The 27,537-nt window shown below is 29.0% G+C and overlaps 1 pseudogene; it reads right to left on the bottom strand.

The window, feature by feature from the left end:
- Positions 1–7,622: 7,622 nt before the first annotated feature.
- Positions 7,623–9,319, bottom strand: LOC107161862 (protein ZBED8L-like; annotated as a pseudogene).
- Positions 9,320–27,537: the final 18,218 nt, after the last annotated feature.

Here is a 27,537-nt window from a genome sequence, read left to right as displayed (position 1 = left end):
GCCTTTGTGCCTACTCCCGGACATAGCACCATGCGAAAAAAAAAATCACACCATTTAAAATATAAACTGGCGATCAAATAAAATAGAAATATTCTGGTTAGTTGGAATCATAGATATATAATATTAAACTAGATAGCCGACTCTGTTTCCATTATTGAAGTCTGGCCGCCATATGCAGATAGGGCAATGTTTACATTTTGTTATCAATTATCATTATCAATAATTTGTCATGTGAATAATCAAAAAAAAATTGAAATAGAAACCCTTTATTTAGTGTTAATATAATAACTACATAATTATTGTAAACAAAAAACAATTTAGATTTTAGATATAATATATAATATAATAAGTGCAAAACATTAATTAATACATAACATATAGTTACTTACACTAGTCAATGATTAGAAAACAAAATTAATTTATTTAATTTATGCCTTTTGCTTGTAGTATTTACTAATGCAGAATATTCTTTGCCAAATGATTTTAATCTGACGCTTAAATATCTATTTATTAACAAGGAAATTAAAATCATTTTATGGGGTCGTTCCAAAATACTGCTGTTGCAATCTAATTCACTAAATATATTACGATCAAGAGACAAGTTATTAGTGCATTGATACATTATTTTTTTATTTAAATTGGGTATGTTAAGGTTTGTTAGATTATTTGTTAAATTTAAAAGGATTTTTTCAGCCTCCATTATTATTTTAAAAGAACTTTCAGAACCTAAAATTAAGCCCCCATTTTGTCTTAAATTTACAAATTTACCATATGTTGGTGAAAAATAATTATGGTCTGTTTCTTTGAAAATACTTTTTATGCAAGAATTGCAATCAAGTTTTTTAATTATTTTTAAAATAATATATCCTAAGATGTAGTATAAAATATTTTCCTTAGCACTTTGTAAAGAAGGATTTATATTGTTAATTAATTGTAATCTATTTAAAATATCTTGGTTGGCCTCACCCATTTGACAGTCGTCATTAAATTGCTCTTTTTTATTCCACTTAAAGTCAAATATGCTGCACATAACATCTTCATCAAATGTATTACAGTTTCCGTTGTTTTTTAATTTAAATGCATTTTTTAGTAGTATTTGTTTAATGGCAGTTTTTAGTTGTACCACGTTTGGATTATTATTTGAGCCGCCTCTTTTTCTAATTTGAGCAAATAACAGTCCCAGGTGGTCCTGGGAAAATTTGTATGTAAGGATATAGCTAAAATTGATGGAATAGTTTGAAAATATTAACCTTGCTATACTGAGGAGCGATTTAACGGCTACGGCAAAACCGTAAATAAATGTTTTTTTATTTGTTGTATGTAAAAGTTGGTCATTAAATTTCAAAGTATATAAATATTGTATTAGCGGAATAATTTTACTTTCAAGATCAAGAATATTGTTTTTTTTAATTGGAGATTTAAAATTTTTAGAGAATATTGATTTTGAATTTAAAAAGTCAAATATTCTATCAATTACTTGGCAATACTCTGCTGTTGCCTTTATATTTTCAAATTTTGGAACATTTTGTTGGTTTAAAAAAATTAAAGCAGTTGCTGTGGATGCAGAAAGAGTTTGGACAGCATATGATACTTTCATTTTGTTATTATGCCATTGGATATGAGAACTTGAGAGTTTGTTAGCAAATTTTAACTTAATTTCTTGCTGTATTTCGTGTAAATTTGATAAATGCTGCCATCGAATAAATCCACTATTTGATGTAAGCACTTTACAATTACCTAGTGTGTTTCTAGCTAATTTTAAATTGTGGCATGCATCAGGTACAAAAAAAACTTTGTCATTACTGATAGGATGTGGAAACCAACTTTTTATTTCACTATAACTATTACCAATGACACAACCTAATATTTTCATCATGGCTATGTTTGTGTAAGCACCATCACATGTAATACCCCAAACAGTTAAACCGGCATTATGTGTTTGTTTAAGTATTGATTTTACTAATTCTGCTTGAGCAACTGCAGTGGTTTTATTTTGTAGGACATACGCTATAGGCAATTTCCACTTACCATTAAGACTAACAAGCATAAAAAATAGAGCCTCTGTAGCTGGAGTATCTGTCCCCTCAAGTTGTAATTCACCACCAAAATCACAATACCCAATAAATTTATTAAATTTTTCACTCCATAAAATTTGTTTCCTCAAGGCCATGGCATCTAAACATAAATTGCAGTGTTTGTCTTCGGAACTTAAACTTTTCAAACTTTCCATGACTTCATTAAATATGCCTGGTTCTGCATTGATAGATGAAGTCCAGTTCATTATAGACTTACTGCTTGGTAAAATTAGGACTGATCTAAAATAAGCACATCAAATAGTTAAGAAAATAAAAGTGTTAAAAAATAAAAATATAAGTTTATTAGAAGACAAGCTTTGGTGAGCAATTTGTTTATGCGTTTGATAAAAATATTAAAAATTATTTGGGCATTATTCTACAGTTTTGTCAAAGTAATGTGAAAGCTTTATCGAATTAATGTGCAAGCATATCGAAGGCATAAGCAGTCCAGGCAGTGTCGTTGATACCATGGAAGAAAGGGAAACTTCCAGTTACTAAGCTAAAAATATAATACCAAAACCTTCTGCGTTAAATTTGCAATTATAAGTTACCTTGCATACTCATAAGCTTTAGGCGAGTAATAGTGAAGAGTCAAAGCAAATTCCTTAATTTTCTTACTAAATCTACGTCCTGTAGATTTTTTACCTTTATTTTTAATAAAATTTTGGAATATGTCCAAAGTTGTACCATCAAATTTTTCCATTAGTAACTCCTCTGACTCTCTTTCAATTAAATTCTTTTTTTTTAAAACTTTTAATAAATCTTTTAAATTTTTGATTGATTTATCTTGCCGTCGAATTCGTTGTTGCAATGATTTAATTTTTTTCTTCAATTCAGATTTAGATGGAGAAAAACTAGGACGCTTTGGTAGACTTATGTTAAATAATGAACGGGCACATGACATTTTAGATGGTGTGATCAACAATGGTGTGGGTGGTGATGAATTCTGTGTTAATAAATTACATTCTTGAATAGTTGAGGTTGATTCATGTGGTGAAATAATTTTGACTGAAGTACTATCATTAACCACAACACAATCAACATCATTATGTATTTCTACAACAAAAAATGTTGATGTAACATCATAAATAATTTCAAATAGACATCAATAAACATTTTTTAATTATATAAAATTATTTATGAATTACCTGGTTTATTAGTCTCAGTACAAGAATTATAAGAGCTGCATCCAGCTACTTGAAATGGGTCAACCTCAAGACACTGCATTTTGGCTTTTGATATAATTTCAGAGTAGTTTGGAAAAATTGAAGGGACAGCCGTTTCTTTCAGTTTTAGCAAATAACTACCACCACAATTTTGTTCAAAATCATTTTGATGGAAATGATCACTACACACTTTACTATATTTGGACGGGATGAACCCTTTTCGGCCAACTGCATTTACCCATTGCTGATTTCTTTCAGCATTTTTCAGTGGGAACCTATTTATAAAAATCCAACAAAGAAATGTTAATTTAAAATATGTTGTATAACATAATATGTTCTGTTTTAATTGAAATAACGAAAAATAATGAAAGATTATTGATTAAATAATTTACTTCGATGACAATATACTAAAAACTAAGTGTATTGTTTAATATTTGTGTAAGTTAATAAGTCCCATATATAAATAAACAAAATTAATATCGTATAAAATATCTAAAGATTACTTACGAGAAAAAGTGTATTTTTCGAGGACCTGGTTTTGACCGATTTGTACACAAGTGAACACTACAGGAGCACACCATAATTTTTCAGGCTCAAGTACCAAAATTGTTGAGTTACAGAAAAATATAAGACATTAAGACAACCACAACTGACGAGTTACAAAAAGGCAAAAGCAAAAAAAAAGCAAAAAAGCAATTTTAATTTTGATTAATTGATATCACGAGGATTGATAACATCCATATTTTGTAAACATTGCCCAACCTACAAATGGCGACCAGGCGTCATATTTGTATGCATAGTCTATACAGAGTCGGCTATCTAGTTTAATATTATATATCTATGGTTGGAATATAACATTTTAATAATAATAATAATAATTGAAAATTTAAATAAAAACATTGTAACAGTCAATCAGTCTATTCTTGATTTATTACCTATCACACCTATCGCATAACTCGGTCAGTAACTTTTTGAGCAGCACTTTATTGCTCGTTAATAATGTAATGATTTACTCACATATCATAATTGTATTTTGCTTAGTTATCCAATAAAATAAATAACGGTCAATAATGTCGCCCGCAAATAATCATTAAACCCCAATAAATGTATTTAATCACTGATGGAAGGAACGATCTGCATTGTTTGGTCACATAGGAACCCAGACGTAGTTGTCACAATGTGTCGTCGCACGTTTGATCTATTTTGTGTGCCTGCGTGCCGCCAGAGACAAGATATGGCCCAATGAGGACCTCTGCTACCAAGGATAACGGTAAATCTTTAGAAACGTAGTGGCCTTTGATGGAGCCACCGGCGACCCTGTCTGGCTTGACCAAGTCGTCTCTTCTCATCAGTGCAAGCACCACTCTATAGTGCATGAGCACCAGTCATCAGTGCATGAGCCCCATTCAACACTAAAACAAAACAACCTCAAGAGTGCAGGAACACCTAAAAACTTTCCGACACCAGACATTGCGAGCGACAGCTGGACCGCTTCTTTTTTAAAATTGAAATTTAACAGTGTTGTTTTTCTTTAATTTGAGTGTTTAATAACAATAATAACAAACGTTTATTTATCTTATTACGTCAACTGCATATCAAATACAGCTGCGAATAAGGTAAGGTGCATGCGCATCAATTTTCATATACTTATATAATTTTATATATCATATTGTATTTATAAAACTTTTTATAATTTAATAATTCATATTTTATTATTACGGTGTACTTGATTGTTCTCGAATCACGACCTCGAGAACCCTCCGACGATCAGGAGGAAGGTAATAGCGCATTTTTAATATTTATATCTGGTAACTTAGGTATTCTCCAGCTCTTATAAGAGTAGAGGACGATACAGATCCTTTAGTGTAACACAATAATTCAACCAAACTCCATTTTATTTCCAATATCTTCCACTAATTAATATAACTATTGGTAGGAGTCTTAGTTATATTTAATAGTTGTGCAACACACCTCCTTCGTCTATCAAAACTAAGTGGTTGTCGATATTTATACCAAATCCTAACTAGTTCATGAGTAGTTGGTTAGCTAATCCTATTACACGAACCGGTCTTGAGAACCGGGTTGTTGGATAGATACAAATAAAGTTTCCTAAGTTATATTTTACAGGTCCTAGGAACTTATGACCTGCGTTCATAGACTAACACAATGGAACACGATATAGTAACGCAAAACAAGATTTATTAAATGATTGAATAATATCTACATATAGTATATAGTACACTGTCACCTGAGTAACCCTGTTCTTGAGGGTAGTATATTGAAGATCACAGGAATAGCGGAGCACGAGCTGAACAATTATTAAGTGATTTTTAAAAGGTAGGCTTCAATGTGTATTGGATACTACCGTGGTTTAGACTCGACTGTCTGGCTATATTTTATAATATACATATATGCTCGTACTCTACGTTCCTGTGTTCTGTTAACCTAAGATAAATTGGCGAGCGCGACATAAATGATGAGTCAGTAATCTGTAAATCGTTACAGTTGTATTAACTCAGCAATATTATATTAGCTAATCATAGGCGTGTCCACGAGTCATGCCTGTCATGCACAGGCATGACCTGCAAATTTGATCAAATTTACATAGTACATTTTGATGCCTAATATGAACTTTGTTTTCTCAATTTCTATTTTCATATTAAATTTTTTGTTTTTCATCATGTATATAATTCAAATCCCCAAACCCTAACAGAAATTTTTATTTTTATTTTTTTTGGGGGTGAGGAGGATCGGCAGTTTCCCCATCCCCTGGATATGCCACTGTTGTGCATGACCTGCGAATGAGGTCTGGACACGCCTATGTAGCTAATAGTATTATCTTTTATTATATTATCATTTATTTTTATTTTATTTCTTTTCTTTTATTTTTGCGTTATTACAATGATAACATTTTCACTATTTAACTTGACCTTTTAGGTAATATGAAAGTACCATAAAAATTGCACTCAAGCTATTATAGTTTAGGTTTTATAACGATCTATCTATATTGATCACGCAGTCGGTTATGAGGTTAAATCACGTGCGATAATCTTTATTTTAGCCATCTGCCCAATTCGCCCGGTGTTTGATACAATGAGCCATCTGGTAATTTTTGATATACCTACTATATTAGCTGAATAAGCTGACTTTACCCTGGAAAAGAATGATGAATTAATTCAAAGTACGTCATTATATTGACGGTCTCGGTTTTATTGTAATGTTATCTCAAATAGTGTATGGCATACGCAATATGTAATAAATAGAATATTTTTTTTTCGTCCGATTCGTTCTTAATAGTAAAGAAATGCTGCCACGAATGTTTCATGGGGATCGGGTAAATAGTAAAATAAATTTTACTGTTGTAATTCATAATAGGTTAGGATAGGTATATTTTAATACTATTGTAAGATCCCTGTAAAAATCAATGTGACTAAGTTTGAAACTTATTAATTTTAACAGTATTATAATCTAGTAGTTGTTATTGGTTATGCGATCTCACATCCCCAGCCATCACCTATTCAGAATAATAAATTAGTGTAGGGAATATCATTTTTACGTCATCAACATCCCCCTTTTTTTTTACAAAGTTTTAATCAATCTGTTTCAAAAAAGAACAAAAGAACAACCTGAACAACTGAAGTAATAAACCAACATACACTTGAATATATGATTGTAATATATTGAATGTTACCTAATTACAAGTGCGTTACCCCATGAGGGGATGCTGGGGTAACGCATGTCCTAATTATGGTCTCTTTCACTTGGTTGGTGACTACAGAGCTTACAACTCCCCTGAGCTCTGGCCGTATACTTAATACTTAAAAGCTTAACTTAAATTTAAAATGCATGAAGATTTTTACATTTCTTCACAAACACAGCGTGGTGGGAAGTATCCAATGAAACCTCCCTTAACGGACCTTTTTTGATCCACGACCCCCCCAAAATAATTTATTTTTAATACGACCCCCTTCCTACCAACATTATGTAAGTGTGTAATATAAATTTACTTAATAGTCTTAATATATACACACATTTTATTCATATACATTAAATCGTTAATTTTAGAGCAATTTTAATATTTCTTTAATTTAATTAATCAAAAACATGAAAACAAAAATACAAAATTAGAGTTTTATAAAATCTAAAATGAAAAAATGTATCATTATAACGATAATCAAAAATTTTAATATTTTTAAAATTATAAAATTACTATTTAATTATATTTATGAGAGACCTGAGCTTGCATTGTAGACATGATTGGTTATATGTTTGGTTTGATATTTGACACTGCCACTCTTAAATCAGCTTCAACATTTAATCTGGAGCGATATTTGTTTTTAATTATCCTTAGTGTTGAAAATGCTGTTTCGCATAAATAAGTTTATGCAAAAGGACGAAATAAAATTGATATGGCTTGTTTTGATAATTCTGGATATTCAGATTTGATGGAAATCCAAAATGTATCACATGCATTTTCTTGAAATCTGATACGTAGATTTTCATCTGATGACAAGTCAATAAGTTCTTCGCTTATTTTTAAATTTTTAAATTTTCTAATTTTATTTCATTGATATTAAAATGAAATGGATTTCTTATCTAACCTAGACTTTCTTCTGGGAAATCTTCAAACCGTGCATTAAAGTTTGTTTGTAAACTTATTAGATGAGTAGTTATAATTTCTTTTATCATATTAATATCCACATCATTATCACTGATGAATTTTGATAAACATGAAAACGTTTCAAATTTGTCATCGTCGATATAATTTTTCCACAGAAGAATTTTCTTTTTAAAAGCATTGATTTTATCAGAAAGAAATAAAATATTAGTATTTTTCCCTTGTAGGCTTAAATTTAAACAATTTAGTTTTTCAAATATATCTGCAAGATAACCCAGAATTGCAAGCCATTGCTCGTCCAAAAAATGTTCCGAAAGTTTATTACGTTCCAGAAGAAAAATTCGTGCTTCATCTCTGAGTTCAAAAAGGCGTGATAATATTTTACCACTAGGCAACCACCTTACTCCAGTATGAAGAAGAAATTTTTCATGGTCATAACCCATTTCATTGCAAAGTATAGTAAAAAGTCTGGACTTTAATTTTATAAAATTTATTACACTTATAGCATTAAGTAGTACTTTATTAACATCTGGTTGAAGTTTTTTGGAAGCTAAAGCTTCTTTATGAATCATAAATGGTTAAACATTATATTTGAAGACACTTCTAGAATTTTAGCTTTAAACCCTTTTTTTGAACCAGTAAGGGCAGCTGCGCCGTCAGTGCATATTGACACACACATTGACCAAGGAATTTCGTTAATTTCTAAAAAATTGTTTATAAGAACAAAAATATCATTTCCAGTCATACGTCCTTCTAATAGTTGACAAAATAAAAAGTCTTCTTCAATTTTATCTTTATAAATATATCTAACATCATATACAAGAAGTTGAGCAAGATTAGTTATATCTGTAGATTCATCTAATTGCATTGCATAATAATTTCCTCATAATCTATTTAGGAGTTGGGATTTTATATTATCAGGCATATTTTCAATTCGACGTGACACAGTATCTCTTGATAAGAGAATCATTTTTAATTAATTTGCATATGATTCGCCATGCATAATTGATACTATTTTTATAGCGGCTGGCAATACGAGAGATTCACCAAAAGAGTGTGGTTTTTTGGTTTTAGCAATTAAATATGAAGCCTCTAATGATGTAGCTAGAGCTTTTATAGGAACTGAAGAAAAATTACGCATAGGTAGTATTTTTTGAACTTCTATCGAATTTTCATACCTTTTAAAAAAGTATTCCTCTTTATGTTGAAATTGAGGATGTTTAGTAACTAAATGTCATTTTAGCTTTGATGGCTTCATACTTTCTGAAGCTAATCTTTCTAAACAAATAACACATTTTGGCTCACCTTTTTTCATCATCGAAAGTGAATCCAAACTTGATGTAACTGTCTTGGTATTTACGGTCCTTTTTATTAACTTTTCGACTGATTTTTACATCTGACGACATTCCCAATACCTTACGAACTTTAGTTTCTATAACACTTTCATCATCACTATTCATCGGTCGTTTAATTAAAAATGTATCCATATCGTTTTAGTTTATATATTATAAAATATAAAAATATTAAAAATGTTAGTTTAAAATAATACAAAACACAAATAATTATTACAAGCTATACAAAATTTTAAGCATTAATACGATCAACTAAACGGCTCGTACATGCTTATCGGACTATTTCATAATAACCGTAAGATTAAATAAAATTACTGATTAAATTCAATTTAAAAATAATCCATATACTGCGTGATTCAATAGAACTTGTTATCGCAACATTAAGATATGGCATATGTCATAATATTACGATTGACACAGCCATCAACGGTACAAAATAATTTTACTTAGTATAAAACTCTAAAATAATATACAATATACATAGTATAAAACTTTTTCATTTGGTGATTACTGGCGACAACCCCTAATAAAATTTCGCTACCCCCTTAGGGGTCTCTAAGCGTACTCTAAACGAGTATGCAAAATTTGAAGATTATTTTTTTTAGAAAGGAATAGAAATTTAAATTTATTTAATTATTAAACTGATTTAAATATATTGTTACAACTTAGATTATCAGATTATTAGATTCCAATACAAAATTAAAATTAATTAAGGAATTATATTAACATGACATGTTTATACAATTGAATATTAATTATTATTAAGTCAATCTTCTTTTATAATCAACTTTATTTTTGAAGTCATCGATAATGACGTCGACATCAATATGTACTGCAATTTCTTGTTCAATTGCTATAAGCATTAGACTATTCAATCGTTCTTGGACCATTGATGTTCTTAATTTTGATTCAACTTGGGTTAATTTGGAAAATGATCTCTCACATTTACAGCTGATAACTTTTACACTTAAAATGATCAGATAAAATATTCAAAGCTGTGTTAGTAATATCCAAGTTATATAATTTATCTATTTAACTTATTCTATTTATAGTATGTTGATTAAATCGTTCATCTAAACCATTCATAATTTTATTGAGCATTGGTTAAAATTACCCGAATCTTAATTCTTGTTCATTTGTATCTGGAAAGAACTGATTACTACCACCATTATCAATTCGTTGTGCAATTTTACGATTTTTAGGTTTTGGTATAGTCACATATAAATTTATACACATAGAAATAGTTAAGTCATAAATACATTTAAAGTTACATTCAAAACGCATATCATTAATAGCAGATCTAAGAGATTTAATGTGTTCATAGCAGATAATAAATCACAATTTTCACTTTGTAAAAATTTACTTACTTTATTAATTATTGTAAGTATAAGATCCATCATATAAAATCCAAGTATAAAATTAAAATTTTTAAGTTGATATAATAATTCACGTCCTTTACATTAACATCTGTTTATTTTGTTGAATATATGTAATATTTTCTAAGGCTTTAATCAGTGCTAAATAATTATGTTTTATAGCACTGACGGCTTCTTCCCTACATGCCCATCTTGTTGTTGACAGTGACTTCATAGTTCTCAATGTAACATTTATTTGTTTAGAAATGTTCTCAAGAATAGTGTGACGTACAGCACTACCTTCTATAAAAGCATAATATGTTAGTTGCACTACTTCAAAAAATCCAATACCTATGCGATTTTCTTTATAAGACGTACGCATCAACTAGTACTAAGTTTAGGCAATGGGTGTAACAATGTTTAGACATAATACTATAAAAAAATAGATAGAAAATAGAATTAATTTCTTTAAATTTTTTTTTGAACACCACCTATTGAACCATGACCTGCCGGCTGCCACTCCATCAAAAGAAACTGATGTAATATCATTCCACTCAATAATTAAACTTGATAACATTTTGGATAGTTCATCAAATATTGATTGAGAATCAACTTTTTCAACTCTATGAAGACCAATAAAGCATTTAACAGGCATGTAATAGTATCTTCATCAAAATATCTGATAACAAGAGAAAGTTTCTCATTGTGTCCTAATTCAGTTGTCTCGTCAGCTATAATAGACACAGGTTGCACTTTATCGATGAAAATAAATAATAGAACGAAGCATATAATTTTGAATACTTTTGATAGTATCATTTTGAAATCTGCACTTAAATAGGTTGAATTTTTTGAAGCGTTTTCTTAATGATCCTTCATTACTGAATCATGCCTGGAAATAAGTTCAACAATTTCTAGAAATAAACATTTTTCTAAACTTTTTGAATTTTCATTATGACCACGAATGCACGACCACCTTTCGCTATAGTTATTATTATATCAATTAGTTTTTTTCATAATTATACGGTTATTAATTCTTTTCTCTTCTTGTTTATTTAAACATTCTATTCTTTTCTTGTAGTACATCAATAGGAATTTCTTTTAAATATGCTGATAATGTTTGAACACTACTTAGTACTTATATGAATAGATGACATTTGAATTTTTTTGTAGCTATGTTTCATCCTCTGAATCCAGCACTAATAAAGGCAGGATCGGAATGACCTCTATGTAATGTTATGTCCTTGCTAAAACAGCGACAAGCAAAACAAAAAGCAGCATCCGAAGCTGAACTATACTCTAGCCAATTAAAATCTTTATACCAAAGAACATGAAAACTTCTATTTAAAACCCCAATATGTCTCCTAGGAAATGTAATAACTGGTTGAAAAGGACATTTTTTTATTCTGTCATATCTTTCATATCTATTTGCTGGCATTCTGTTAATTGGATCTAAAGGATCAGTTATAGTATATTATTATATTATAGTAATAAACGTATAATTATATTATATTGCTATTATCAATCATGCTAGTGTGTTTAGCAATAACTAAATAAAAAATAATTGAATATTAATAACTTACAATATAATAAATATATAATATGTACATAGGTAGGTACAATAAAATAATTTAATATTAATTTACTATGGTAAATTATTTTTTATGATTTTAAATACACCTCTTTGATTTTTTCTAAGCTGCTGGAGTTTGATGCCTCTGTTGAATTTGACTTGACAGTTGACATATAATAATAAATGCAATTTATATATAATATTTATTATTTAAAACTACAAACTTTAGTATATATCACAAAAATATAATTTATAAGTAGTTACATTTTTAAAAAAATAATTGCATTTTGGTTTGTTTCTTTTTGTCCATATTTTGTAGAGTATAGATTTTATACTACAGAATATAATATGATATTTGAACTACTACTAAACAATTAAATGACTAAATAAAATGTAATATTTAAGAATATGGCAAACTAGTGGACAGGTGATGGGAATTATCTATATACAGTATACAGTATACCTACACTGAACACTGAATTAACAATGATTTCGATATTTCAGTATGCAGTGGGAAAGGAGTACGTCTTGTATAAATAATCGATATTTGTTATTCGTTATTTTCTATTCTTTAGTTCTTTACTTTCCCGCTGATTGTCGATAAGCGTGACACGCACACGAGTCAAAGGAAATTTAAAGACCAAAATAGATATTTGATGGTTTTTCGTAAATTTAGTAGTGTAGAATTTATACACAGCCGGGGCTATGTGAATTGAGTCCGAAATACCATTTTTGTGGTAAACTGAGTCCCGGGTCTGAAAAGGATATAGGTAAACTGAGTCCCGGGTCTAAAAAAGGTATAGGTAAACTGAGTCCCGAATTAGTTTTCAAAAAGCACAGTTACAGGCTTAGGATTGTCTGTTATGTTAACATAACTGGCGTAGTTAAAAATGCGCTTTTTTGTTTTTAATATCTAATATAATTCACATCGTTGTAGGTACATACAAATCACAATTAATTATATATAATTATAATATACAAATATAAGTCAATTTTTTATTATTACTATTATTATTATTATTATTATTCGAAACTATTTATGGTTATCATGTACTTGGTAAAAATTTAAATTATTATCGTTCAATTTTAAATAACACTTACAATAATTTAAGTAGTATGCCCATCGTTGAATATCGTTTTTAAGTGTCTTATAAAATCGAAATTTATGTCCGTCAACTATAAAAATTGTCTTGTTTCGTTCACTTGTCATTAAATCCATTGTTTTAAACCACACTGTTTTTTGTACTTAATAAATAATTTTAAGAACTGTAATTTTGAAGTTGAACACTTGAACTACGACCAATGACTAGTTGACATAGTCTTCGGTATAATTGACGTATTATTAGACGATAAGATTTTTTGATCTTCGATAAACGGATAATATAGTGTGATAATTTTAGTGCTCGTAAAAGGTCTTTCCAAACACTATCGGGAAATCGGTAATCGATAATCACTAATTGGTGACTATATAGTCTAGTCACTATACAGTACTCATTGAATGTAGAAACTTTTTATTTTAAAATATTATCACTCGGGACTCAATTTACCTAGCATGTTAAAGTATTCCGGGCTCAATTTACCTAGCCCTAATACCCACCCAATTATTTGGGACTCAGTTTACATTCTCCCGAATTTATAGTGGTATGACGTGAAACAATGCGGGTATTGCAGTATTGGTTAGACAGACGAATTGAAAACGATTAGTGGGAATGGTACACTTGGCTATTCCGCTATTCGTGTACATTGACGATTATTCGATTATTCGTTTATAGGTATTACAGAAAATATTAAATCAATAAATTTAAAAATGCGCGTCCCACATAGAGTTGTCACTTGTAGGTATTTGACACTTATTATTTATATATTATATAAGAATATTATATATTAAAATATTATATATTATACTATTAAAACAAGGTTTTGGCAATAACTTATTTTTTTCTTGAGTATTTAGGGTATGCAGTGGCATACCCTGCGGCCCCCCTGGCTACGTCTATGAAATTAAGAGTCTATAGTATAGACTTTTAAGTATAGTTTTTACTATAGTATAGACTCTATACTATCATAAAAACGAATGGAACTACTTAATTACTAAATCCGTTAGTCCAATTAAATACACTACACGTTACATACGTTTAGAATTAAAATTAATTAATTACTGATTTTGAAAAGTAATAACTATTGTTAAGTGTGGCCTAATTCTTGTTTTATGTTGGATTGATTCTTATCAGGCTAACCTTTTCTATCTCTACGTGCAGTCCATTAGGTTATATGTTAAAACAATTGAAAAATATCAGAAACACAGAGACACAGTATATTATGAATTTGATGATTCAGACTTTTGAAAAATCATAAAAAAATCAAAATCATGTAAATTATATATGTATAATATTGGCTAGATGTCATACTCTATACAGATATAGTAGGTAAATCAATTTTTATTAACAATAAAATAATAAATATATTATATAACTTACAATTTACTATCAATAATTATATAATTTATTCAAATAGATATTTCTCAAATGGATAGTGTTCGCGGTGAAACACGATTGCGCCCGTCTTACCTTTTTACATGCCAAAAACGTAACACGATTGCGCCCAGCAAATTAGCACGACTGCGCCCGTTTTACCTTTTTACCTACAAAAAACGCAACACGATTGCGCTCTGTGAAATACGAGTATATGTCTCGCCCTCAATAAATATTGGTCTTTGCCCAATACAATTTTTAAAAATACAGTAGAAGTAGTAAACTCAAAGTTGAAGTTAAAAGTTCGAGTTAACCAAGTTCGACTGAATTAATACATGTCAAACATTGTTATGACATTATTATTTTTTCATAAACGTATTTTTCCAATGTCTATGCAAGTATAAAACTAATACACAGGAAAATTTAGCTACATGGAATATTTGAAAGCAATGGGACCACAATTTTGTGCCATAAAATGTAATTTGTAATTCTATTGGGTTTTTTTATACATATTTGGACATATTAAAATTTAAAAAAAAAATATATTATTAGTGTATACTAATGTGGACACATAATATCAATAGGTATATGATATATGATATAATATTATAACCAATGAAAAAAAAAATGTAATTCGTATTTTTCGTAATTTTTTTTTTTTTTTTTAATTTGCCTTTTATTAAAAAATAATTATAGCAAAGCAATTATAAACAGTATTTTTCGTAATTGTATTGAGTTATTTTAGACATATTGTAAAAAAATGTATAAGAAACAATTTTTAACCAAACCAACAATCTAATTTTGTTGTCAGTCCTAAGCCTATAAAATTAGAAGAAAAATTGTTAAACTTGTCGAACTTGGATAACTCGAACTTCTAACATCAACTTTGAGTTACTACTTCGACTGTATTTTTAAAAAGTGTATTGGGCAAAGACCGATATTTATAAGGGCAAAACATATATTGCATGGAGCGTAATCATGTAGCGTAAAAAGGTAAAAAGGTAAAACGGACATAATCGTGCTAATTTGCTGGGCACAATCGTGTTACGTTTTTTGAATGTAAAAAGGTAAGACGGGCGCAATCGTGTTACAGCCAGTGTTCGCGCCGACTGTGAATATCGCACGGTTCGCCGCATTGATGGGATAAGGTCGTCTAGGTAGTCTGCACGGTCGAGCTCCCATCCTCCTCCTCCCATCGGATAATTTTCTATGTAAATACTGTTGTGTAATTAACCTTTAGTGACGCGCGCGGTATCAGACCATATAGTTGCGCGCGTGGGGTAATTATTTTCCGTTAATATAAAAACACTTTTTTCTTTACATTATTAGATAATGTAAAGAAATATATTATAAGATGTACCACCCCACAATTCCTCGTCACTTATGTCATCCAATAGGCATGCAATACGCCGGCGTTCTAATTCGTCCATACTTACAAAAAACGACTATAATTTAATAAAAATAAGCGCGCGCGGGGTAAATTTTTACCGAACTACAAACACAACCAATTTAGTCAACGATTACTCACGTACTGATTGTAATTAAATCCAGATTGTTACGTTTTTATGATTGTATGATAGTGACTATAAGATAGCATGACCCGCATGAGTGTGGAAAACCCAAAGAATATTTGATAGCATTTTAAAAATAGACTGGGGTAAATAATTACCCCGCGCGCGTCATTAAAGGTTAAGAATGCATAGGCGTGTCCACGGGGGATGCAGGGTATGCACCTGAACCCTCTGCAATTTCAAGTGGCACCATGAATTAAGAAAAATTGTTCAAAAAAGGGGGCTAGGGCCCATTAGCCCCTTGGGTACGCACCAGGTTGCACCCTCTGCGTCAAAGGTCTAGACACGCCTATGTAAGAATGTATATTGCCTTTGTTTTTTTCTCGTTTGTTGTATTCTATGTAAAATGTCTTTGTATATATTCATTCGGTTATCATATCTGTTTGTTTTGTTGTTGGTGTGTGTTCGCTATTAAAGCAACACACTCACTCTCTCTCTCTCATGTTTTTTTTCTCACCATCTTTTCTGTTTTGATTATATTGTCAATCGCCACTGCGGCATTGTTTTTATATATTGTTAATGTACTTTTGAGGTGCGCTAGTAAAGCCACCCTTGTTACACAATAAACTTCACCACAACACCCATAAGTGAGTCATTGTTTTTTTTTTTATATTATACACGTTCCTCGCCCGTGTCTGCGTGAATTGCAACACGGCATTATGATCGAGCGATCCTGCGTCAGCTGTTGATGTGGTAGTCAGCACGCGTAAGTCCGCCAGCATCCGGCATGGTGTGTGAGAGGCCGCCAAGGCCACCCAGTTCATCTTCACCACCTTCAACACGCATCGTACCTATCTTTGTTTTTAATTAATATTAAGTGCCCCTTCTAGATGTAAGCCCTGCTACGTCATTGCACCAGACCGGACCAGACCACAAGGCCCCCCGCTACCATAGATAACCTGTACCATCCTGTCTCCCATGTAACTTGGTTCCTGTCCCATTGTCGCGAAACCGTTGGTTCATGCTACCGCCCTCATAGTCGTCTATTAATTATAAATTGTCGAGTAGTGATTTGGGTTACCTATTCACATCGTTATTAGGGGCATCGGTAGGGCGTGAGAGGAGTGCCTACCCAGTTGAACCCCAGGCGTTAGCCACCTCCGTTTGTGGCAGTTGGTCCCGTTCGGTATCAACTCCGGCCACGTAGTACATTATCGAACAGATAGCGAGCTTAATGAAATATTGTTCCGGAAGATGAAAGTAAGTGTGTTCATAATAATGATACAATAATATTATTTAAATTGTACCCTAGCTGGGTACAATTTACTTCACACTTTTTTTTGCAGTTAAAAATGAAACTATATTGTTATTACTTATTAGGTAACCTATAAATACTTCAAATCAAATATTTTACAGAATCATTAATTGAAATTCAAATCAGTAATTATATTTTACAGTGATTTATGAAGTTTTAGATGCATCTCATTGGCAAGTGGGTACAGACATAATTCCTGAACCAACATTTTTCATTAATCCAGACCACAACATTAGTCAAAAACCATTTAAGAGTGTATACCTATTTTGTGTTGTTATTTAAAATGTAATATAAGATTGATTAATAATATTTATAATCGTAGATTTCATGAAAAAAATATAAAAATCAAAACAGTTATACATGATCATAATATTGCCAATATTACACTTCAAAAATAGAACTAATAAAAGAATATTAGGTATGCAAAGAAAATTAATCGATATACAAACTATCACTTTAAGTTAATAATATAAATAATATTTTATTAATTTTTTTTAATAAGTCAATGATGAAAATTTTGTGTGAATTGTTTTATAGAAGCAGATTTCTTAGTTTATAAGTATTTATATATAATATTAAATTTTTGTGATGTTATCAGTTGTTGCACCCATTTAAAATTTTATTAAAAGCTATTTTATTCATAATTAACAAACAAAAAAGTAAAACAACAAAGTTCCTTGTGAAAAAGTATTTTTTTTTACGATATAATAAGTTATTATATTTATCATTTGCTTAAAAAGTATCATAAATATTTGTATTATGATGCTATAAGTTGTTATATTCAACATAGTATACGTACCATAACTACCATAGATTTTAAGGTATTCATAACATGATAGCTAGATTTTATTCATACCTTACATCGGTATTGACTTAAAAACAATAATATAATACTATAATATTATAATAAAAATTATAAAATACATTAATCATTATAATATATTGATATCCAATGTTTTTTCGCAAAATGTATTTTAATATAGTGTGCTATAAAAGTGGCTTAAATTAAAGAAGTATAAAAAAAAAAGTTCGGCCAATGCCATGCCAATGCTTTCCGTGATCATAATATTTTGATCATTAATCCCAGGTATTTGTAAACACCAAATCTTAAACTCCAACGTCGATAACCGTATCGCGAGGTTCGGACTAGCTCTGCAAACGGAATGCTCCGATACACCGATAAAATAACATAAAAAATAAAAAGTGAAACCAAAAAACAATTTTGTATCTAACGCCGGACATTTTAATTTTTTTTAGGTATTAATCGTATGAGCAATAATGTTGATTTAATTTTTTCATCAGTTTTTGGTGTTAGAACAAATAAAAATATCAGAAACACACAGACATGATATTTTTTTTAAAGTATTTGATTGTTTGAAGTTCAACTGTTTGGAAAATTTATCAAAATCAAAAGAATGTTTATGTAAATTATTTTATTGTTAAATTTATAGAATTTTCAATCTTAATATTATGGGTCTAAAAATTTAATGCAAGGATCGTACACGATTAAACAGAAATTTAAAAGCATACAAATAATAATACATTTTACGCATATTTTATTTTATATACGAGTACATGACATAAATTGAACTTATTATTTATTTCAAATGTTGATGAAATTTGATAACTATTTCAATGAAAATTAATAAAATTTACCCTTTGACGAATTTAGTTATTTTGTTTTAATTCAAAAAATATTAAATGTATTTAACTAATAAATAACTTATACATATTTTGATAAATTTTAAGATATTAATTTTAAACTTAAATGTCAAGATCTCATTCAAATTAAAGAGGATGTTAGCATAATATTTGTTTTCTATCTTAGACTTTGACGAAAAATAGATAAAATGCTTTCTCCTAAAATTGAGTTATATTGGGGTTATGACATATATCGGATTTATATTTTATTAGTATTTGACTTCGTATTTGAATTTCAAAATAAGGAAAAAGATTGTTTAAGATATTTTTAGAAAATGTTTAGACAGTTCTAAATGTCATTTCTTCATAAATGTTATTCTCTATTGATTATAATGGATAATTTTACTCTAAGATTATTTAAAAAAAAAAAAAAACGATTTTGCGTAAATGCGTTTTGTTTATGTTGTTCGTGGGCCAGACAAGAGTAATCAAACAGTACGCTGACATCCCCTTGACATAGACTTCAGCCCCACTGCTTCAACTTCGTGACTACTGATCATGAAATCCTGGTATTCATAAACGCTATACTTAGCCTCCGTCATCGAAAAACGTGTTCACAGAGTTCGGACTAACTTATCCGTAAACGGAACACTCCGATATACCATTGGTTTCGTCGAAGGTTTTAAAGTAGTGCGTTATTTCAACGCGTCGTTTTAAATGTCGTATCTACATGGATTGTCAACGTCTTACGAAAATTCTAGTAAACTAAATACCAAACTTATATTTAGCAGTTCCAATTTTGTGTAGAAATCTTTAATTATTGAGTTAATTTATTGTCCTACATAAACTTAAAATGACGAAACACGGTCATTTTTTTCTCCCCTGTCTTGTGCAAATGAATAACAAATTTACGCTCGGCAGATCATGCACTTAGCTCTGTCAGTTTAAAACTTAAAATTAAGGGGTTGGTTGTGGTGATTTAATAAGGCGTTGTGTATAGGCAATTTGATGTTATATACTCTTTACGCCGTAAAGTTTACGGAGTGTGGTGTGTGCGAAGTAAATTATCATAAGTATAATAATAGACAGGCAGCAGCCAGCCACCCGTGAATGCCACTTTCGCACACGCACACTCATGTTAATAAATCGAGAAAAACGAAATGTATTCTTCTATGCATCACTAATAAAATCTACCAAAAGCGGTAGTAAATTAATCATACTTCCTGAAGTTTGATTTTAGTTTGGAGAAAAGGGTTAAAATCATAAGCTCCTGAACTATACTTTGTACGAACCACTTTTTTGATATAAAACCTAAAAAGCCAGAAATAAATTCAAATGTAATGCAATTATTTCATGTGAATTTTTAAAAAATATCTAAATTGTATGGTATTTTAAAATTGAAAATTGAAAATCGACTTCCTAAAAAGCTTAGTTATTTTGTCAAAGAATTCATACATTTATTAAAAATTAAAATTAGACATTCGATCGGAAGTATGTGTAATTTATAAATTGGTCTAAAATGAGCGAAAAATATGTGTGATGCAATCCCCTTAATAATCAACCTATAATGAAACTTGATGAGCATATTTTTTCAAGAGTATTATCTATGTTTGGATTTATGTTTTTACGATAATTTAGTTTTTAAGTGAGTTATGAGCAGTTTAAATTTACACTAGGTAGGTACATTATAATATGCTCAAAACGTATTAAAAACTTGAATCATCTTAAAATAACCACATATAAACACAGCTAATGTTCTTATCATCATGTTTTATAATAGTTCTTTTTACTCTATTTTATAAGGTAATAAAGCTGAACGGGATCTGCTGAGCATTATGTATATATAATTAGTCAAATAACGCACTTGTAAGACGCAAACAAAAAATACCCATGTAAGTTAAGGTTAAAACATTTGAAGTTCATATTTAAAGTCTTTGAATAATTCTTGCCTTTAAATCTTATAATGTATCAATTATGTATATTATGAAAAGTTATTCCACAAAACTATGATGGTTGAGCACAAATTTGATTTACCTTACGTAAAACATCTTATACTATATAAATGGTACTATGGGACCTAATTTGAAACTTCTGACTCGTGTAGAATTTTATGTTGAGAATTACACATAATTATATTGCTAAGTATACTGTATACAACTGTATATATTTTAATTAAGTGTTTCATATTATCAGTAAATACAAACGACAAACAAAAGGAAAAAGTATAATAAATCAACAATTTAATCAGAACATTTAAATTATTAGAATGATTATTTTTACGTATGCATTATGTTTATTTAAAGTGGACAGTGGTACTTAAAATAACTGAAGATTGAAGTGTATTAAATAGGTACCCATAATATTATGCTGTAAATTAATTATAAATATAATATTATAACGTAGATATTAGATATTACTGTCATAATTTCAAATTTATGCTCAAAACATCGAAATTTCAGCATATTAACTATTACACGATTTCGTTGTGTTTGGTTAGGTGTGATGAGGTTTAGTGAAGTTTGATTAGGTTTGATTACAATCCAACGACATTTGCCGCAAAACCAAACAATTATAATTATTTAGATTCAAATTATTTCGATAACAGTAGCGCCATCTACTATCGATAAATAAATTACTGACGTATTTATGAAGAACTATTAGCTACCTAAAAATATCTGTAGGGAGATGCTATTTTTCTAGTTAGATAGCGCTGCAATAAACAGTCATTGTTCGGATTTAACAAAACAAATAATTATCCTAACCGGTGAGCAAAATATACACGAAAATTTGTAAAATATCAAATATGCGCATCTACTTTATAATTATAAAATAAATGTCCGTACAAATTTCTGGCTTCAAACCCTAAAGTCAAAGAACTGATTAACAATTTAATACGAGGTATATCCAGAAAGTAAGTTCCGTTTTCTATTTTTATTTTTGCATGGGAACAATTTAATCATCCGCCCTACAGTCCAGATTTGGCACCCAGTGATTTTCATCTTTTTTTACACATGAAATCATTTATGGGTGGCCAGAACTTCAACGAAGATGATGAGGTGAAAAAGGCTATTAGCGCATGGTTACAATCACAGGCGTCATCTTTCTATGATGAAGGGATACAAAAACTAGTACCTCGATATGATAAGTGCTTAAATAATGGTGGTAACTATGTTGAAAAATAGAGTAATACATGTATTTTATATTCAAATAAAATTTATAATAAAATTTACACATTTACATGTTTTTATTGCCCAACGGAACTTACTTTCTGGACACGCCTCGTATAAGCGGATCTATATTCTATACATATTTTTATTTGTTTAGTTACATATATAGTTGTTTTAATTCTTTGTGTTTAGTCATCTTCTCATATTTTTAATAGTGATGAAAAAATTCAAAAATTAAAGCAGATATTTCTGGTGATTTCTAAAATTTAAAAAAAACAATTAATTGTTTTTTATTAGAGCTTACTTTTTTAATTAAGGCGTATAAAAATTAACAATACCTAATCATTGCATTTTGAAGAATATTTCATAACATTAAGAATATTATACTGTACACATTTTAGAAATTTAAATATTTTGTTTTTAATCATTATTATGAGTAAACAGATATTCAGGTAATGATAGTATTTAATATTTTTACAGTAGTATAACATTCAAAGTATTATTATTTTATCTCAATAAAATTAATGTAAATAAAAAAAAAAAACGGGCGCAACTAGTATGATCCCAAAACACCTGGGACGCAATTCGTATAGGTACAGCCAAATTTGCTATGTTGTGTGCGCACTTATTAACGAAAAAAATACATACGGGTATAACGGCCTCTTAATATGGTAATTATATATTAATATTCTATTAATTACAAATACATTATTGTTATGAAGTAAACAGTTAATACAATGTACAGATGAAATATTAGTAAATTAAGGATTATTTTTTAAAGCCTATGTTATAATTTATATGCAATATGCAGAGAATACTATCGTACTAATATAATATACATGAATATTATCGTAATTGTAATAACAGTCAAAACGTAATATAATGATTGATGATCAATTATCATAATATTAAATATAATTTTATTTAATGAAATAATTATGATAATATTATTCTGATATAATAATCTAAAGAAAACTAAAACCAAATTCCAATATCGAACAGTTATACAGATAACATAGGTTCATAAGACCTATTACGTCATGATTTCCTTGCATAGATAGGTATATACGTTTCTGAGTACCTGATTATAATATAAAGTTATCATTTTTTGGTTATAACAATGACCTTTGGAATCATGGATGGTATATCTACTTCAATCTTTCGCAGATTGTGTATTATATGATCGCTCTTGTAGGTTAAATATGTATTATATTATTACTATTTGTTTAATTTTGTACGTTTTACGGAAAACATCAGCCGCAGGTTGACCACTCCTGTTATATTCAATGGAGTAATATTCGTGTACAGAGTATAAATTGAGCCCTTGTAAGAAAAAATGAGGCCCGTTCACACACGAATAAAACGGCAGGTGTATTTATTAACTAGTGGTTTAAATTCCTAGGTTAGTCAAATTGTTGACCCTTATGCCTTATGGCTGTATATAATATATTTGATCAAACTGAAATGACTGAATTAAACATATTATTTTAGTTTTTATTTAACTGAGCTTAAAATAAGGGGAATTCTATAGCATTGTGTTTTATAATTTGTCTCAGGCAACACCGAGGAGGATCAGCTATTATATTTTAATAATATATTCTATATAAAAGCAAAGATCTTAAACGGATAATTCTAGTGAAAATCTCCAAATTTAAAGTTTTTGACTGATTTTCAAAGAATATTCTTCCATAGAATCAGCAAGAATGCAAAATCCATAGGCTCTTTTTCATTACTTACCTACTTACTATATACTTCAACACATAAATGATTAAGTACTGTCAGAGGCGTACTGGGGGGGGGGTGTCCGGCCCAGTAGGAATACGGAGTTCCCGGCCCAAATAGTGGTGAAAGGTGTAGCCTATATATTAATACATATTACATATATATTATTTTGTTGTTAATATTGTTATGATATAAATATTAAGTACTAAATAGGTAAAATAGAATTACGGGACTTATATTTTGTCGTCAAACATACATCATATTTAACGTTGTAGGCTATCTACAAGTTTTTAAATCCTTATTATTTACAAAAAACTGTTGCATATTAACTTGTTCCATTTTTTTTTTTTTTAATGACTGTGAATAACACTATTATTTTTTAAAGTCTAATCTACAAAAATACTATTAACTTATTATATTATTATTATACATAATGCACAATACACATGTGTATTTTAAAATGTTGACCTTCTGCAGAGTGTCATGTACAGGTAAAAAATTTATTGCGATTAACGTTTTGGTAACAAATAAAGCTATAAAGCTGGTAGGTATTTAAAAATAACTTCACTTATATTTTGCATTATAATAACTATTAAGTTGAGAAAAAACATTATTTTTAATTATAATATTTAATAAAAATCAAATAATTTTTTTTTTTTACAATGAAAATATTTTAGACATAACATTAGAACTAGCTTTTAAGTCATCAATAGACAATAGTATATGCAATTTATTCAGAATTCTCAACATTGTCTTTGTTTTTCTTTTTTTGTTTGTTTGTTTATGATTAGTCAACTATTAATGTAATTATGTAGGTACATATAATAACAAAAATGTATTATTGCATTCAATTGTCACAGCTGCCGCGGACTGTTTCTTTCTTTAAATAAAAAAAAAATTAAAATTTGAACATCATCAAGTTTTCACATGCTTCTTAATTATCTTGATATTCATATTAGTCTTAAGTATCGTTTCAACAAACTTTAGTTTGCTAAAAGTTCTATCACAATTAATTTCAGTGACTGATAAGGTAAGAAAAAATTCATATGAAGCACATAATTCTGTATATCGCCACTAGAATTTGTTTTCTTTGCATTTAAAATGTTTTGACACGATTGAGCTGTAAATTGTAATTCGATTTTTTTCTCGTGTTCTTTGGTGGCTCCCCCTTTTGTTTTTTTATAACTCATATTACATAAAAATGTTAATTTGCTAGCGGTAATAAAAACAATAAACGTAAATACAAGGAATGATGCTCTATAATTTATGTCTAAAAACGGATAAGTTTGTTGATTGTCGATGAAGTATTTGTAGGTACTTAGTCACAGTCGCCAGTCAGCAAGACAACAGTCGATAATTCTGTACAGTGTACGCACTAAACTATTAATTGTTATTTTTGGATGATATAGCTTACTCATACTAATTTCACTAATATGAATTCACACAGCAACAAAATTGTACAATAACAAACACGTGTCTCGAGTTGAAATTAAATTATTATCCTTATTACCTTGTTATCAAAAGTTTTAAATAGAAGTAAGTACCACTGAACTAGGCTGAATTAAATTTTTAATTTCTTTGTTGTTGAAAACTTTCATTTATAACCATTTTATATTATCTAAAATCCAAATTATAAATTATAATATTGGTACAAATAGATTTATTTTGAAAATCATTATTATTTAATTTTAGTTAAAGTTTAAAATTTACATAGTTCGGCCCGAACGGCCTTTGAAAGCCGGCGGCCCAATAGGACTATTCCCACTTATCCCACCTGGCCAGTCCGCCTCTGAGTACTGTTGATTCACGAAAATTCATAATTTTTTATTTGTATATTTTTGTCTTTGCAGGTTACAGAATTTAAAACGTTTTTATAATTTTATATAATTATAGATCCGTATTTTAGATTCGATCTAAACATTACAAATGGTATCTGTGTTAAGAATCTATGCAGTTTACATTTAACAGGGTTTAAGTAAATGTAAATCCCCGAGCATTTAATTTGTCTCGGCCAGTCTCGGGCAATGCCTTCTATTATCTTCCAATAAATAGTAATAAGTACATGTAATATATTATATAGGTACATATTTTATTGTTTGGTTTGATTGTGTTCATCAATATTGTACTCAGCTGTTTTTAGGTAAATTGTCACTAATGTTTGATGCGATAGAATACGTTATGGAAGCTTCAGATCTACAACAAATATAAGATGTGCGAGTGAAATTTGTTTTGAGTATTGAATATACATTAATATATCATAATTATATTATACAGGCATGCACAGGTTATATTTTACTAACCTTGAAACTAAAGCATTTGAGTCCTTAAAAATTTCAATATGAATCAATGAAAAAAATGCCAAATAACAAAAATATAGGTATAATTTTTATATTATGTGTATAAAAAATATACCTAGATATTATATTATTTTGCAATAAATAATCTTACACTGTGTTATGGTAGCTACAAATCTATACTGCATAATATATGAGTATATAAATACTATATTACTATATATTATATTATATATGTATATATATATATATTTTTTTTTTTAATATACCAATACTATATTATAATATCTAAGTACCCATATTAGTAACACGCTAACATTGATATTAGCAACAACATTATTATTATATTTAATATTTATTTATTTAATAATTTGACTTTGGACAATCATACAATAAGCATAAAAATTGACGTTTATGAACTTGACAAATTAAAATTAACAGAGATATATAATTATTAAAAACTATGGATCTATGGGTAAGTTGCCGATCGAGGAAAACTAAGTACCTATGAGTTGCTCTACGTCGATTCTGATCAAAGATAAATAAATAACAGAAAAATTGATCATAATATAATATTTTATATCATATCGGAATTACAGAAATAATCATATACTTAAAAAAACGTGTCCATTTACTAGTAATAATATTTAATTTGTACTTATAGGTATGTACGGAATCTGATGAAAAATGTATCGTTTCTATTTTTACAAAAATACGTTTCCTATTGTACCTACATATTAATAATCGAATCATATACCTACGAGTATGAGAGTAGATAACTGAGGTACCAATAAACTTATTATATACTTAAGCTTATCATTGTTTAAATCAGGGGTGGCCAACTTTTTTCATATTGTGTCAAATAATGTTTACAAAATTGAGAATGTGCCTTAAAAAATATTTATTTATTTACAATTTACAATGTTAGTTAGTTAGTACAATGTAAGCTTTAGTTTTTTTTCCTAGATAATATTTTTATTACAGTTCAAATGCAATGTTTTTTTTTAATGATTAGGTATGTTGAATTTGTTTCATGGATATTATCTCTTCATACTTTGGTTTAAGTTTAGTTGAAAATAGAAGCATTACATTTTTCAAATGAGAATTTGTTAATATGGTTCTATACTTATTTTTAATGAAAAACTTTTCTCACATATATATACGAGTATGTAAAGCCAAATCTGCAAACCAATTTCACCGCTACATTATGTAATTCTGGAAGATTTTCTTCGGGTAGGCATTTCCAAAATTTTATAATCTCAGATGACTCTTTATATTTG

This window comes from Diuraphis noxia, unplaced genomic scaffold (assembly GCF_037042655.1).
Source record: "Diuraphis noxia isolate RWA-SAM2 unplaced genomic scaffold, SU_Dnox_SAM2 contig0001, whole genome shotgun sequence".
NCBI classification, from domain to species: Eukaryota; Metazoa; Arthropoda; class Insecta; order Hemiptera; family Aphididae; genus Diuraphis; species Diuraphis noxia.
Note: the sequence above shows the minus strand (reverse complement) of the source record. Positions and strands in the feature narration are given on the sequence as shown.